This window comes from Triturus cristatus, chromosome 10 (genome assembly GCF_964204655.1).
Source record: "Triturus cristatus chromosome 10, aTriCri1.1, whole genome shotgun sequence".
Lineage (NCBI taxonomy): Eukaryota > Metazoa > Chordata > Amphibia > Caudata > Salamandridae > Triturus > Triturus cristatus.
This window is the reverse complement of record NC_140593.1, coordinates 1,237,484,963-1,237,500,266: the sequence shown is the minus strand read 5'-3', so window position 1 is coordinate 1,237,500,266 and position 15,304 is coordinate 1,237,484,963. Positions and strand designations below refer to the sequence as shown.

The window sequence follows — 15,304 nt, the reverse complement described above, 5'->3', positions numbered from 1 at the left end:
CCCAGCCGGAGAGCGATGCGTCCGCTGTTAGAGTCACTTGGGGAACCGGGTCCAGGAACGGCCGTCCCTTGGAAAGGTTTGTGGTGTTCCACCACTGCAGAGAGTGATGTGTGCGGCCGTCCACCAACACCAGATCCGTCAGCTGACCCTGGGCCTGGTTCCACTGTTGTGCTAGGCACTCCTGAAGTGGACGCATGTGGAGTCTTGCATGGGGCACTATGAAGATGCAAGACGCCATCATCCCTATGAGCTTCATAAACACTCTTGCTGGTAGAGAGTGTTGAGGAAGGAATATTTTGCGTAAGGCTAGAATGCTTGTGATTCTGGCTGAGTTTGGATAGGCAATACCTTTTGAGGTGTCTATGGTGGCCCCGAGATATTGCTTTGTGTGAGATGGTATGAGGTGGGACTTTTGGTAGTTCACCGTGAAGCCTAGCTGATGAAGCAGTTGGATGGTGCTGTTTGTATGTTGCACGCATTGGTGGTAGGACGCGGCTTTTATGAGCCAGTCGTCTAAGTAAGGGAAGACGTGAACATGTTGACGTCTGAGGTGTGCTGCTACTACTGCTAGGCATTTGGTAAACACCCGTGGTGCAGTGGTGACCCCGAAGGGGAGAACCTTGAATTGGTAATGTTGCCCGTCCACCACGAACCTGAGGTATTTTCTGTGAGAGGGGTGTATTGGAATGTGAAAGTACGCGTCTTTTAGATCCAGTGTTGTGAGAAAGTCTCCCTGGCAGAGGAGTGGGAGGACTTGTTGTAAGGTGACCATGTGAAAGTGGTCTGAATGTATGTAGGCATTTAGAGGCCGGAGATCCAGAATGGGTCTGAGGGTCTCGTCTTTCTTTGGGATTAAGAAATATAGGGAGTAGACCCCTAGATTTCGTTGATTGTCGGGTACCTGCTCTATGGCGTGTTTCTGGAGGAGCGAGAGTACCTCTTGTTTGAGCAGTGTGGAATGCTCTTGGGACATTGGACGGTGCCTTGGTGGGATATTGGGTGGGGTAGATGTTAGCTCGAGGCAGTACCCTGACCGAATGATTTGGGTCACCCATTTGTCCGATGTTATGGACTCCCATACGTGGATAAAATCTTGTAGTCTGCCCCCGACCGGAGTGGAATGGTCTGGGGGGAGCGAAGGGGAGTCATTGTGCGGGTGGGGTGGCAGAACGGGTATTGTTGGTTTTGCCCCTGCCCTTATTGTTGTTGCCTCTGTAACCACCTCTTTGGTTGCCCTTTGAAAAGGTATTTTGAGGAGGGGATTTGTAGGAGGTAGAGGCATTATCGGTGGAGGAGCCTCTACCTGTGCCACGAAAGGACGAGCGTCGAAAGGAACGCTTAGAGGCTTGGGTCTGGAGCGCTCCCATAGACTTCGCTGTGTCTGTATCTTTCTTCATTTTTTCGAGCGCTTCGTCTACCTTTGGGCCAAAGAGTGTTTGCTGGTCAAAGGTGTGATTAAGTATTGATGTCTGGACCTCAGGCTTGAACCCTGATATCCTGAGCCAGGCATGGCGTCGAAGCAGGACACTGGTGTTTATGGCTCTAGAAGCAGTGTCTGCTGCATCGAGGGCACACTTAATGGAGGTGTTTGTGATTAGTTTGCCCTCCTGTATCAGGTCATGAGCTTGGCGTTTGTATTTCTCTGGAAGGTGCTGCATAAGAGCCTCTAATTCATCATAGTGTGCTCTATCATATCGCGCAAGCAGTGCTTGTGTATTTGCAATGCGCCACATGTTTGCAGCCTGGTAGGCGGTGCGTTTACCAGACGCGTCCAGAAGTTTAGATTCCTTGTCTGGTGGTGGGGTATCTCCTGAAGATTGGGAGTTAGCCCTCTTTCTAGCTGTGGAGACAACTAGGGAATCTAGAGGAGCAGGGCCCTTGATGTATGCAGGGTCTGTGGGTGCCGCCTTGTACTTCTTCTCTATTCTAGGGTTTAGTACTCTGGCTCTGACAGGGTCTTTGAATACCTCTGTAGCGTGCTTGGTGACACCCTTAAGCATGGGTAAAATAGCAGTGGAACGATCTTGTAAATCAAATGTATCCAGTAGGAAGTCTTCTTCCACTGGTTCCGTGTGCATGTCCACCCCATGGTAGTGTGCTGCTCTCTGCACTAAATGGTGAAACCCTAAAGAGTCCTCTGGAGGAGACGGCCTTGATGGGTATAGGTCGTCTTGAGGTACATTGGGTACATCAGGGTTATTATAATCCTCCCATGGATCTGGGGTCCCTGGTGGAGTGGGATCCATTGGGGCGTCCCCTGGGTCATTGTCCGGGTCCCCGTCATCCGGGTCTGGGGATGGGGCCGGATCGTAGTGAGGTAAAGGTGGAGGGGGTGGTGGTGGGAGGGGGGGTGGCAGTGGGGAGGGTACTCTAAGGGGAGAAGTAGCTGAGTCCCTCTTTTTGGGTGGAGGAGGAGGAGCCGGAGCCTCAAGGCGACGCTTCTTAGTAATCACAGTCAAAAGGCCAGTCTTTGGATCTCTGGACAAAGTCTTTTGTAAAGGGTCTGGTGTAAACAGAGCCAATGGCGCCGAGTCGTCTGTCGGCACCGGCGATTTCGGAACCGGAGGTTTCGATGTTCTGTGTACGCCCTGCTTTTTGGAGGTCTCCGTGTGTTTCGGCGTCGAATGCTGTTTCGGCGCCGGAGCCGACCGATTTCTGTTTGTGTTTGGTCGGCGCCGAGTGTCCAGGCTTCGGCACCGGTGGTTTCGGAGTCGAGCTGGATTTTGCAGGCTTCGGTGCCGAGTGGTGTTTATCGGCACCGGGCGTCGGCTGGCTCGATCCCGAGCTACCGTGAGACTTTGAGTGCTTCGACACCGGGCCCGAAGGTGGGGTGATCGAGGCTTTGGTTTTGGTTTTGCCCAGGCCGGCAGGCGAGGGAGTAACCGGAGTCTCTTTGGTTTTCGGTGCGGGGCTGGGAGGGGGCATTGTACTCACGGCCCGCTGTCCTGGTGTTACGTCCTCCAGGTCGGAGTCGTCGGCCTCGGAAGCGCTGACGATGTCTTCTCCCAGTTCGGTGTGTGTCTGCCCCGAAGCTTCGGCGTCGTCTCCGAAGATGTCCGGTGGAACTGTCGAGGATGAGTGCGCCATGGTGCGTCGAGCCTTTCGATCCCGGATCGTTTTCTTCGATCGAAAAGACTTGCAGGCGGGGCAGTCTCGAGCCTCGTGTTCCGGAGAGAGGCAAAGGTTACACACCTGATGGAGGTCGGTGTGGGGAAATTTAGACCCACATTTTGGGCACTTTTTAAACGGAGTCCTTTCCATCGGCCGGGACCGGAGTCGCGGAGGGCCCGAAGGCCGGTGTCGATGTACGGGATGGAAAAAGTGCCGCTTCGAGAGATGAAGATGATGAAGGAACTCGAAGAATCGAGGATTTTCCGTCGAGGCTGGAACCGTAGAAGTTCGAAGCCGGAGTACGAAGGATCACATCCGAGCCCGATGGCGGAAAAAAACAATCTGAGGATGGAGCCGAAGCCCATGCGCAGTACGGACCGAGGGAGGAGTCACCAAACTCGTGACTTCCAAAGACGGTCCAAGAAGAAAAACAAACTGCAAACATCCGGGCCCAACACCAGATGGCGACCTATGCTAAGTGTACAATCTGCAGCTCATATGCCTCGAACAGTAGGATATGCTTTCATGGTTACCCCGACTTTTTGCTTTGTCTTAGTGTGTTTTTGACCTAGTCTGCTGGGATCCTGCTAATCAGGACCCCCTAAATGTACAAGTTACTTACCTTCGGTAATAATATATCTGTGAGAAACATTAGTTATAGATTCTTTACCTTAGAATTACCCCCAGGCGTCAGACTGGATCCGGAAAGTTTTTTCGTCAGCAGTACCTCTGCGCGTCAGGAGGTGGCGTTGGTCGGCTCCGCGGCCGTCGTAGTGGTTGCCTAGATGACGCCGCCCTCGCGCGCTGTCAGTTCTGTACATGACTTTCCACGCCAGAAACGCAGAGCCATGCAAGACACTGACCATTGGTGCACAAAAGTAGGGCCCTGAAAGGATGTCCTTAACCCTAGAAATCAGTTCGCAGAATGGGGAGGATGGGTGGGGCGGTAAGGAATCTATAACTAACTAATGTTTCTTACAGATATAGTTACCGAAGGTAAGTAACTTGTACACCTGAAAGAAACACGTTAGTTAAAGATTCCTTACCTTAGAATAGATACCCCAGCAATACCAACTCCGGTGGTGGGTCTGCAAACCAAGATCACACCAGAAAATCCTGGAGAACAGAACAACCAAACAAGCTGTCTCTACAGACTTGGATGTCGAGGCAGTAGTGTTTGGTGAACGTGTGCAGCGATGCCCACGTGGCTGCCTGACAGATGTCATTCAGAGGCACTCCCCTTCCCAAGGCAGTAGTGGCTGCCGTCGCCCTGGTGGAGTGAGCGCATAGCCCGAATGGAGCTCCTTTTTAGCCAGATAGTAATAAGCCTTAATACACAACACGACCCATCGAGAAATGGTGCGTTTCTGTACAGCCTGACCCTTCTTTGCGCCCACGTAACCAATAAAAAGTTGATCATCCACCCGGAAATGGTTTGTGCGGTCCACATAGAAGGAGCGCACATTTTGGGTCCAGACGGTGGAGCCTCTCTTCCTCCTTTGAAGGATGCGGAAAGAAGGTGGGCAAAGTAATGGTCTGCCTGATGTGGAAGGCAATGACGACCTTAGGAGGGAAGGATGGACGGGCCGAAGAACCACCTTGTCTGGATGAACAGACAGGAAAGGAGGTTTTGAAGAAAGAGACTGGAGCTCACTCACCCTTCTAGCAGAAGTGATGGCTACCAGGAAAGCAGTCTTAACAGTCAAAAGATGTAATGGTCAGTTATGCAGTGGCTCAAAGGGAGCGCACATTAAATAGGTTAGCACAAGATTCAAGTCCCAATGAGTCATAACGAAGGGGATTGGAGGCAAAAGACGCGTTAAGCCTTTTAGGAGACGGTGAACAACCGGGGACTTGAAAAGAGAATGCTGATCTGGCAACCGTAGGAAAGCAGAGATGGCTTAAAGATATCCCTTGATAGTGCCCAGAGCATAGCCCTGCTGGGCTAAAGAGAAGAAACAAGAGTACTTCAGAAAGAGGGGCAGAAAGGGAATCCACATCCACGAAAAGCATCGCCGAGCGAGTGCCACCTTGGAAATTCCAGCGAGCATAATTGCTGACATTGCGCGTTCTCTTCGGGGCGAACAGATCTAACCAAGGCTCTCCCCAATGTTGAAAGAGACCTTGAACCACCTCAGAGTGAAGACGCCATTCGTGAGCCATCTTGCACCTGCGGCTGAGTTCGTCCCCCTGGCATTCTGAGAACCTGCCAGTTGTTAAACCACAAAGGAAATGCCTTGATGTCCCAGCCAAGTCTAGAGGCGAAGGGCCTCCTGACAGGGTCCACGACCCCACCCTGTTTGTTGCAATACCACATGGCGGTGGTGTTGTCCGTGAACACCTGGACTACTCTTACCCAGACAGAGGGAAGGAATGCTTTGAGTGCAAGACGAATCGCCTGGAGCTCCAGAAGGTTGATGTGGAGCCCGTACTCTGTGGGAAACCAGAGGCCTCTAAGCTACACCTCCCGCATGTGGCCGCCCCAACCCAGACGTGATGCATCAGTCACTACTGTGAACTCTGGTTGGGGAAGGAAGAGGATCCGCCGTTAACCCAAGCCTGGTTCGTTAGCCACCACTGCAATTGGTGTGCAGTGCCCTCAGAGATTTGGACAGAATCGGTAAGATTCCCCTGATATTGTGCCCACTGGAACTTCAGGTCCCACTGCAGAGCCCGCATACGCCACCTGGCATGATACATCAGCAGGATGCAGGAGGCCATGAGACCCAGCAGTCTCAGGGTCATTCTGAACGAAACCCGGGATAGGGGCTGAAAGATCAGACTCATAGCCCGAATATCCCGGACTCGCTGCTCGGGAGGATAAGCCAGAAACTGCGCTGTCCAGAACCGTCCCAATGAGAAGGAGCTTCTGAGAGGGAATCAGGTGTGACTTCGGCACATTGCTAGTGAACCCCAGCGAAGGCAGGAGGTATGCCGTAGTCTGGAGGTGGGAGACGACAGCCTGGGGCGAACCCGCCTTCAACAGCCAGTCTCCGAGATAGGGGAAGACTGGAACCCCTGATCTGCGCAGATGAGCTGCGACCACCACCATCACTTTCTTGAACACCCGAAGGGCACTGGTAAAACCAAAAGGGAGCACAGTGAATGAAAATGCTCTGGCCCACCGTGAACAGTAGGTAATGCCTGTGGGCCGGCAGGACGGGAATGTGGAAGTAAGCGTCCTGCAAGTCCAACTTTACCATCCAGTCTCCAGGGTCGAGGGCAGACAAGACCTAAGCCAATGTCAACATTTTGAACTTCTCCTTCCGGAGAAAGCGGTTGACGCCCCTGAGATCCAAGATAGGACGCAGGCCTTTGTCCTTTTTGGGCACACAGGAAGTAGTGGGAATAACAACCATGACCTACTTCTGGCACAGGGGCTCGCTCTATGGCTCCCTTGGCCAAGAGAGTCGCAACTTCCTGACGGAGACTGGACGAAAGATCCTCCGACATGCGATGGAAAACAGGTGGCATGGAGGAAGGGGCAGTCTCGAAGTGGAGGGAGTAGCCCCTTCGGACTATCTGCAAAACCCACCTGTCCGACGTGATGTTGTGCCAGTGGGGGAAGGTGATGGGAAATGCTGCCGCCCACTGGCAACTGGTGACCCTGAAAAGTCAGACAGGAAGGTTAGGAGGCTGCTGCAGAGGGGGCCCTGGTGGACTAGCCCACCCGCTAGCCCCCAGACTAACGACGATGGGTTCCACGGCCCCAAGTGCGCAGAGATTGGGTACGCTTGTCTAGGCCCGTGACTCTGGGTGGAACGTGGTGGGCCACCCCTCCTGTAGCAACGAAAGTGGCAAAAAGCAGACTGCGCGGGGCGAGAGGTGGTAGTGAGGCCCAAGGATCTGGCCTTAGCCAATTAATTCTTTAAAGAGCTCTAGCGCATTGTCCGCTCTGTTGCCGACCAAGTGATGGCCATCAAAGGGCATGTCCAAAATTGTAGAGTGGACATCACCTGAGAAGCCAGTGGACCTCAGCCAGGCGAAGCGTCTTAGGGCTACCGACGTTGAAATCGTCCTGCCTAGCAAGTTGGCAGTGTCCAGCTCACATTGTATGGCCAACTTAGCTACATCTCTACCCTCAGCCACTGCACAGGAGAGCACATCCCAGGCCTTCTCCGGGCACTGTGGCAGCCCCTGCGCGACTGTATCCCACACAGAGTGGGCGTTACCGCCTAAGAGACATGCTGTGTTCAAGGACCGCAGTCCTAAGCTGGTGCAAGAAAACATCTTCCCAAGGTGAACCAGCTTCTTGGATTCCCTATCAGGCGGAGCAGTAGGGAATGTGCTCTTGGAAATTGAGGCTTGGACCACCAAGCTCTCGGGGGTGGGGTGTTGGGAGAGGCAAATGGGGTCACCCGAGGCCGGGCGGTGGTGTCGGGGAATAATCCTAGGCACAGGGGCCCCTGTGCTGGGCTTGGACCAAGAGCCCAGAAGGATGTCCGTGCAGGCCTCAATGAACGGCAGCAGGGGCTCCAAAGAGGCCGCTGCCGGTTGAAGCAATTCGGTCAGGAGGTTAGGCCTGGCCACCACTGTAGGATGCTCAAGGCCTCAGCCGTCCTACACAACACCACAGCCCAAGATGCTCCCTTCTCTGTAGAGACGGTAGGGGGAGAAAGCATGCCAAGGTCGGGTGAAGTGTCCAAACCACTGTCCTAACCCAACTCTTCTCTCCAGTCTGGTTCTTTCAACTGGTCAGCCAGAGGGTCACAGACCCCTCCCAGACCTCCTCACCCGCTTCTGGTTGCCACTCAGGGCGATAAACACATCAGGGTAGAACAGCGGTACAAAAGTACCAGCCGACCGACGCCAATCCGGATCCAGGCCTGGATCCCTGCGGACCTGGGGCCAAACCTGCAGGCATCGAAGGCCTAGAACCCCCAGCCAGGTCCACGGGCTACCCAAAGATGGAGTGGAGGGCTTCGTAAAAACTACAAAGTTGGGCTGGGGTCGCTCCAGGCTCCCAGGAAGGAAGCTCAGAGCCAACCGAACAGGATGCGCGGGAAGATCCAGATGACTACATTCCGCATCCCGCATCACCCGACGGACAGGGAGAATGCGAAGAGCGGCAGGGCTTCTTCGCCTTCTTTTTGTGCTTCGACTTACCCGAAGACGAAGACTTCGAAGAGGAGTGATGGTGGTGACTCAGCAACCGGTCCCACAACCTCCCTCTCGTTCGGGACCTCGAGCGGCACAGAGCCGACTGCAGGGCCTCGAGAAGCTTTCAGGACCGCTCCCACAAAGACTTTGGATTCATGGACCAACAGTCTGAGCACGACTTCGGGTCGTGGTCGCGCTCCAAGCACCACAGGCACATAAGGTGCAGATCCGTAACAGACATTGACTTGTGACACGAGCCACAATGTTTGAAGCTGGTTCGCTGATGTGACATCCCTGTGCACCAGGAGTCGAACGACTTGAAAAAGATGTCGACAAAAGTGACTAGAGGTACCGCTCTCTCCGACATCAGTGCGCAGGGGCGGTGTTTAAGTAGATACCAAGACGTCATTCCGGCGATCACGACGCCAATGACGAACCCGGAGTCGACCAATGCCACCTACTGATGCGCAGGGGTACTGCTTAAGAAAAATTTCCCGGATCCAGTCGGACGCCTGGTCGTAATTCTAAGGTAAGGAATCCATAACTAGTCTCTTTCAGATAAATATACTTATTTTAGCTAAACACTGTAGTTTCTTTTGATCTAACTCGCACTATAGATTGAACTCTTAAAACAAGCTGTTTAACACTCATTCAAGATAAGCCTGAAGGCTGCTTTCCACAGCTACCACTTTGAGAGCTTTCTATGGTTATCAAAGACAAAGTCACAATAAGGGTTGCCTGGATTAGTGCAAGGTGCACCACTTGAATAAGTGTGCACCATGTCGCAAGCCAGCCTCCTACAATGGGCTACCAATTCGCCCAGCAGGCTTCTTCAGCTGTTGCGGTCCTGTGCTGCAAACAGGAGGTCAACCAACTAACTCCTGAAGTCTCTTGCTTCGGCTGGACTCAGGAGTCGACCAGACAGTCACTTTTCCTTTGCTAGCCACCAGCTACAGCAGGAGCAGTCTTTGTTGGTGAAGCCTCTCTTCGCCAGGTCCTTGGTCCTGCAGGGCCCTTGCTCCAGTCAAATGAGATTTGAGTACTAGGGGTGTCCTCTTTGCCCAGGAAATGCCTGCAGGGAAGGTGGCGGTTACTAGCCAATGGGGTCTTAGGGCCCCTCCCTCCTGATGACTACTTCCTGCAAAGTGTGGTATCTAGACATCCCAGATACCTCCGTAGCCCAATCCAGAGGTGTGGATACCAAGGGGGCTACAGGCCCCTGGAAAACCTGTTTCATAATTGATTTCTCCTCTCTATCCTGATTTATAGGCTGTCTGTCTGCCTAAACAATATAACAGCCCATCTTCCAAGAGTTTTCTATTTGCCCTTCAAAGGGTACTTTATCTTTGAAGGTCGCCTTTGGGGCCAACACCAGTGTGGCTGCCTGCCAGGGAGATTTAACATCCCTACCCTATACCGGATTCTACTGTGTCCTTTCCTGGGAGTCGTTTACATGTCTTCCCAGGACCGCAGAAAGCTGTCAAAGGGACAGACTCAGTGTGCAACCGTTATCATGCACAGGAGACTTTGGGTATCAAAGTGGCAACTTTGTAAAAGTTGCAACTGCAACAAGTCCTACTTCGGACGTGGGCCCCCTCTTGATAGCCCCTTTGTCCAAAAGGGCTTGCCGCAAAACAGAGATTGCCCTTCCCCAGTCACTGGAGAGAGGGGTGAGGGGGGGATGGCAGGGCCACGACCTAGGAAGGTATGGTGGTGTGAACGGAAGGGTAGCCCTCACAAACAATTTGCAGAATCCACCTGTCTGATGTTATGCCTTAACAATCCAGCAATAATCGTCTGATCATGCCTCCCACAAGATGGCTGTGCTCTGCTAAAGGCAAGCTAAAGGTGTTTTGGCAGGTGGTGATGGGGTAGGAGGTCAAGTCCGTTGACTCGTATTTAGGGGGTGGTGGGTACCACGGCCAAGACTGCAAAACTGCTGGGTGCCTGGTGAAGGTTGGATTAGCTAGTGTTAAGTTTGATTAGGTTGGCGAGGTGGGACAGACCAGCCTAGGTTGTGTGCTGTGCCCTGCAGTCCTTGAACTGCTCTAGAGCGGAGTCTGCCTTGTCCCCATACAGGAGATTCCCGTAGAACGGCATGTTTATGAGGTGAGGGATGACTGGACATTTCCTGAAAAGTAGGTGGATTGCAGTGAATCTTGGCAGTGAACGGCAACACCGGTGCCAATGGCCAGCCTGATGAAATCAGTGGTGTTTAAGCCACAACGAATTGTGAAGTTGGCTGTGTCACGGCCGTCCTGTATGGCCTGGACGAGGACAATTAGAAGATCTTCAGGTACCAGTCGGAGACCTGAGACACCAAATCCTAAAGGGTGTGGGGACAGCACCCCAGCAGGCTGCTAGCATTCACTGATCAAAGTGCAAAGCTTGTGGACTTTTTTTGCACGAACGTGTACACCCATTTTGACACTATCACAGGGAGTGTTAGGGAGACATTTTCAGGGGAGGGGTGCAGAGATAAAAATGCAGGGTCGCCCAGGGCCGGACAGTGGAATTATGCCATCTGGTGGTTGACAAGGGGGTGGGCCCATGCCACCAACAACATATCTGTAAGGGCCGTGTTAAAATGTAAGAGAGGCTCCCTGGATGTTTGCACCAACTGAATGACTTTCATAAGAACATTGGTCTTGACCTCCAGGGTGTGGAGGTCTAGGACTTAAGCTGCCCTATGCATTGTGATAGAGATGGTAAGAGACGATCCTTTGGGGTACCCCACAGATGAGTTTGGCAGTGAATGAGGTGTGGGGAGCCAGGGTGACGGACTGGGTGTGGTCTCAGATGAAGATGCAGATCTACCATGGGTCCTTGTATGCCGGATTCATGAAGACGTCAGACGAGGATGAAGTGAGACTGTGTCGAAGGCAGCGGAGAGTTTAGATCGGATGCGGACTGAGGGGTCTTCTCTACCCATGATGATTTGGATGTCATCTGGTGCAGCAATGAGGCAAGTCCTGGCACTGTGGTTTGGCTTGAATCCAGATGGAGTTGGGTCAAGGATGTGATGATAGTTAAGGTGGTTGGCTAGTTGTCATTGGTTGAGGAACTTCTTCAGGATGTGGGTAGGGTAGCAAGGAGATTGGGTGGTATTTGGCCAGTGTCTTCGGGTCTGCTGAGTGTTTCTTCAGGAGTGATGGTATCATGGCGTGATTCATGGCTTCCGGGAAAGAGGCTGTGTAGATGGAATGGTTCAGTATTCTGGTTAGAACGGAGCTGATGGGGTCCAGACCTTTGGTGAAGGAGTGGTAGAGGCAGGAGCCCGATAGTGCTTGCAAGCATATTGACCCCCTGTGAGAAAGTGGCTCTGTATATACTGTTCCCTAATAGGTACAGGGTGTACAGAGTCCACAGTCCCCCAGAGGCTGATAGAGGTCAAAGTTAGGTATGACCTTACTCTCAAAAGTGGTAGCTTGGTCGAGCAGTAAGGCAGTACCAGAGGACAGTGTAAAGCATTTATTGTACACACTCAGTCAGCAAATGGTTTCACACACTCAATAACCGAACTCTAGGCCAATGATTTGTATATATAAAATATATGCTTGTTTTATTTTTAGAACCACAAAGGGGGTAAAAATATACTTTCTCAGAATGAGAGGTTGAATATAAATACTTTTGTTTCAAGCAATAAATTTGTGTAAACAGTCACAGTTGGTTGCAATAAACAATCCTATTTCCTAAACATAACAATGCATTGAGCTCAATGGTAAATTCAGGTTATTTGTAATAAATTACTTTTCAGATTACTTTTGGAATTCCAGGTCTGGATCCTAGAACCAGCCTGGGGTCAGTATTCAGAATCAAGTGATGAAAGTCGACTTAATAACTGTAATGATTTTTAAATAATATTTAGCTATTTCAAAAGTTAGCACTTAGAAAATATTTCACAGAAAACATTCAATGGATCTCTATGGCAAGAAATTCAAATTGCAGGTAGAGTACTTTATCGTTACTTTAGTAATCCAGGACTGGGTGCCTAGACCCAGGACTGGGGTCCTTATCAAAAACAGGTAAGTAATTTCGTTTGCAGAAATGGTACGATTTTAAAAGAATATTTCAAATTTGCAAAAATAGACACTTAGAAGAAATTTCACAGAAAAGCAGACAATGGTTTCCTATGGGAGAAAAATGAGTTAGAGGTAAGTATAGTTGTGAGTACTTTTCAGGGTCAGGGCTGGGCACCAAGATCCAGCACTGGGAGCTCACCCAGGAACAGGTGAGTAAATTCGTTTTTGACACTTGGCTGATTTTTGGTGAATTTTTACAGTTTTGAAAAGTTCACACTTAGAAGATTTTTGAAGAAAAAGCCAGTCAATGTTACCCTATGAGGAAAATGAAGTTAGCGGTTTAAGGGTAAGTACTCGACTGGCAGAGTTGAAATTCCGGGCATAGACTCAGGGGTCCCCCAGTGTCAGGTAGGTACAGTTGGTTCACCCTCAGCGGTTTCAGGACGGCCGGGTGCAGAGTGAGTTAGGCCCAATGTTATCCTATGAGGGATAGGGGGGCCTTAGTTGGTGGCTGCTGTCTGGCAAGCCACGCGTCTGTGGGAGCTGGGCTCCTGGTCACTTACTCAGGGCAAGTGGGGAAGTAAGTTAGTGTAGAGAGTGCACTGCCAGGGCCACTCGGGCGGCTGGGTGCAGGGTGCTTTTGAGCCTTCGGGCGCTCAATGGAAATCAATGGGAATGTTCCGGTTTGGAAAAAGGCTGCAGGCTCGGGGACGAGGATGTTTCCGGTGCCACCACCACTTCGAGGGGTAAGTTGGGTAGTTGTAGGTTAGGTGGGTACCCCGGGATTGGGCACAGGGGGCCGCAGGGCGCCGGGTGCAGGGGTGCCTTTTGACGTCGGGAATCTTACCCTCTGGTTGATCGCGGCTGGGGTGGCACTCGGTTCTGAGGCTGCAGGCTTCGTCCAGGATGTCGAGGGGGGTCCTTGGGTGCCGGACTCGGGGTCACAGTCGCCGTGGGGTCGTCCTCAGGGTCTTTGTCCACTCCGGCACTGGCCAGGCTTGGCTGGTGCAGAGTGTGTTGGGTCCGCGGTTCCGGGCTGCTGCCAGGAGTTAGGAATAGGTTTCTCGAGTAGAGCCTCTACTCATGGGAGTCCCAGGGAATCAGAGGTCAAAGGTAGCCAGGTCCTCCGGGGTTTTTGAGGTTGCTGGCCACAAGAGATGCCGCGCTGGAGCAGGAGCAGGTTCGAGGGTCGACAGGCCGGTAGGGCTGGGGCCAAAGCAGTTGGTGTCTTCCTCTTTTTAGCAGCTGCAGGGCAGGTCTTTTTTCTTCTTGCTCTTCTTGTAGGTTTCTATCTGGAATCTGGGGAAGGAAGGTTCAGGGGGCCCCTAAATACTAGATTTAGGGGCGTTACAGGTAGGTGAAGGCCAGGGACCAATGGGTCCTTGTCCTGGGGTGGGTACACCCCCTATCCTGCCTCTCTCCTGTGGGAGGAGGGCAGTAGCCTAATCCTGATAGGGTAGGGCCTCCCATCTTCAAGATGGCGAGAGCCCGGGGATGTGCTTCACCTCGCCTCCCCCACCTGAGGGGTGGGGTGGGCAGGCTGGCACATCCCCTGTCCTTGTATGGGGTTTCCGGCCAAGCTTCCTGCCAGAGTGGGGGGTTGCAGTGGCCTGGGGAAACTCCAACTGGCGGCATGCCTTTGAAGCTTCCCTTTGCTCATCCTGGGGGAGGAGATTTCTCACCTCACCCAGGATGTGCATTGTTGCAGGCCCGGGAGAGCAGGGGCTCTCCCACCCAGGGGTCCAGCAACGTGTCTGCTGTGTGGCAGCCTGGGCAGCCTCAGAGCAGACGTGGATTGTAGGTTAGCTGTAAGGGGGCATCTCTAAGATGCCCTCTGGGGTGCTTAGTACATTAAATCCCACACTGGCATCAGTGTGGGTTTAATGTGCTGAGAAGTTTGATACCAAACTTCCCAGTCTTCAGTGTTGCCATTATGGTGCTGTGGAGTTCGTGTTTGACGAGCTCTCAGCACCATGTACTTGTAAAAGGCAGCACTGTACTTACAGTGCCCAGGAATGGACCTGGGTACTGTAGGGGCACAGGGCTCCTGCTCCTGTGCCCACACCATAGGCATAAGGCACCCAGCCAGAGGGGTGGCTGACATATGCCTTGGCAGTATAGGTAATGGGCATGGCACACAGAGATGTGTGCCATGTCGACTCTTTGTTTTGTCCTGCACCCAGACACTCAGCCTGCAAAGGCAGTGTGTGTGTGTAAGGGTACAGGGCCTCTAAGGGTGGCACAAGAAGTGCTGCAGCCCTTAGAGGCCTTCCTGGTCACAAGGCCCTGGGTACCTAGGGTACCATTTACCAGGGGCTGACATGTGGCCAGGGTTTGCCAATTGGGAGTTTGTGTGTTTTAAGGAAGGAACATAGGCCCTGGGCACCTGATTGGCAGGAGCTCAGGGCACAACAAGGAAAAGTGCATCAGCTATTAGGCAAAAAAAGGGGGGGTTACTGCAACAGAAACCCACTTTCTCACACCCCCATGGCTGTTGCAGTGTCTGAAGTGGTACCGGTGTGCCAGGTGGTCATGGTTTGAGGGGGGAGGGTGTTCGGAGGGTGTGACTTAATGGGTAGCTTGGCAGCAAGAGTAGAAACGCCAGGCTGGGGTTCTAAGTTGTTGAAGATCTTGCTGCTGTAAAAGTCAGAGAGCTGGTTGCAGAGGTCCTGCGAGGGGGTAAGGAATGTGAAGTTGCAGTGGGTGAGGCGGCATCCTTCACAATGGAAAAAAATTCTTTGGCGCTGTTGTTCGCCGAGAGCTGAATGTTTTTTGGATCAGATCTGCTCCAGGTAGAATTTGAGGGCTGACTTGAAGGAGCTTTATTCAATGTTGTGCATCTTTCTCCATCTGCGTAATTGACAGCAGTATCATTTGGAGGTACAGAATCTCTTTGTAAACCAGATTGCTTCCTTGTCTTAGTTGAGATTGTAGTCTTGACAGGGACCAAGGTATCTGTGTAGGTGATCCAGGCATTGAAGTTGAGGATGGGTTGTGGTGGTGTCATTGGTGGCCTAGGAGTTCCGAGGTACATCTCTTCCGAGATCCTATTCCAGTTTCATTGGAGAATT

The 15,304-nt window shown here is 52.3% G+C and overlaps 1 protein-coding gene across 5 annotated transcripts in view; it reads right to left on the bottom strand.

Moving 5' to 3' along the window:
- HUWE1 (HECT, UBA and WWE domain containing E3 ubiquitin protein ligase 1) overlaps positions 1 to 15,304 on the bottom strand; it is a 1,878,220-nt gene that overhangs the window by 161,040 nt on the left and 1,701,876 nt on the right. The gene's annotated exons all lie outside the window — the stretch shown is intronic.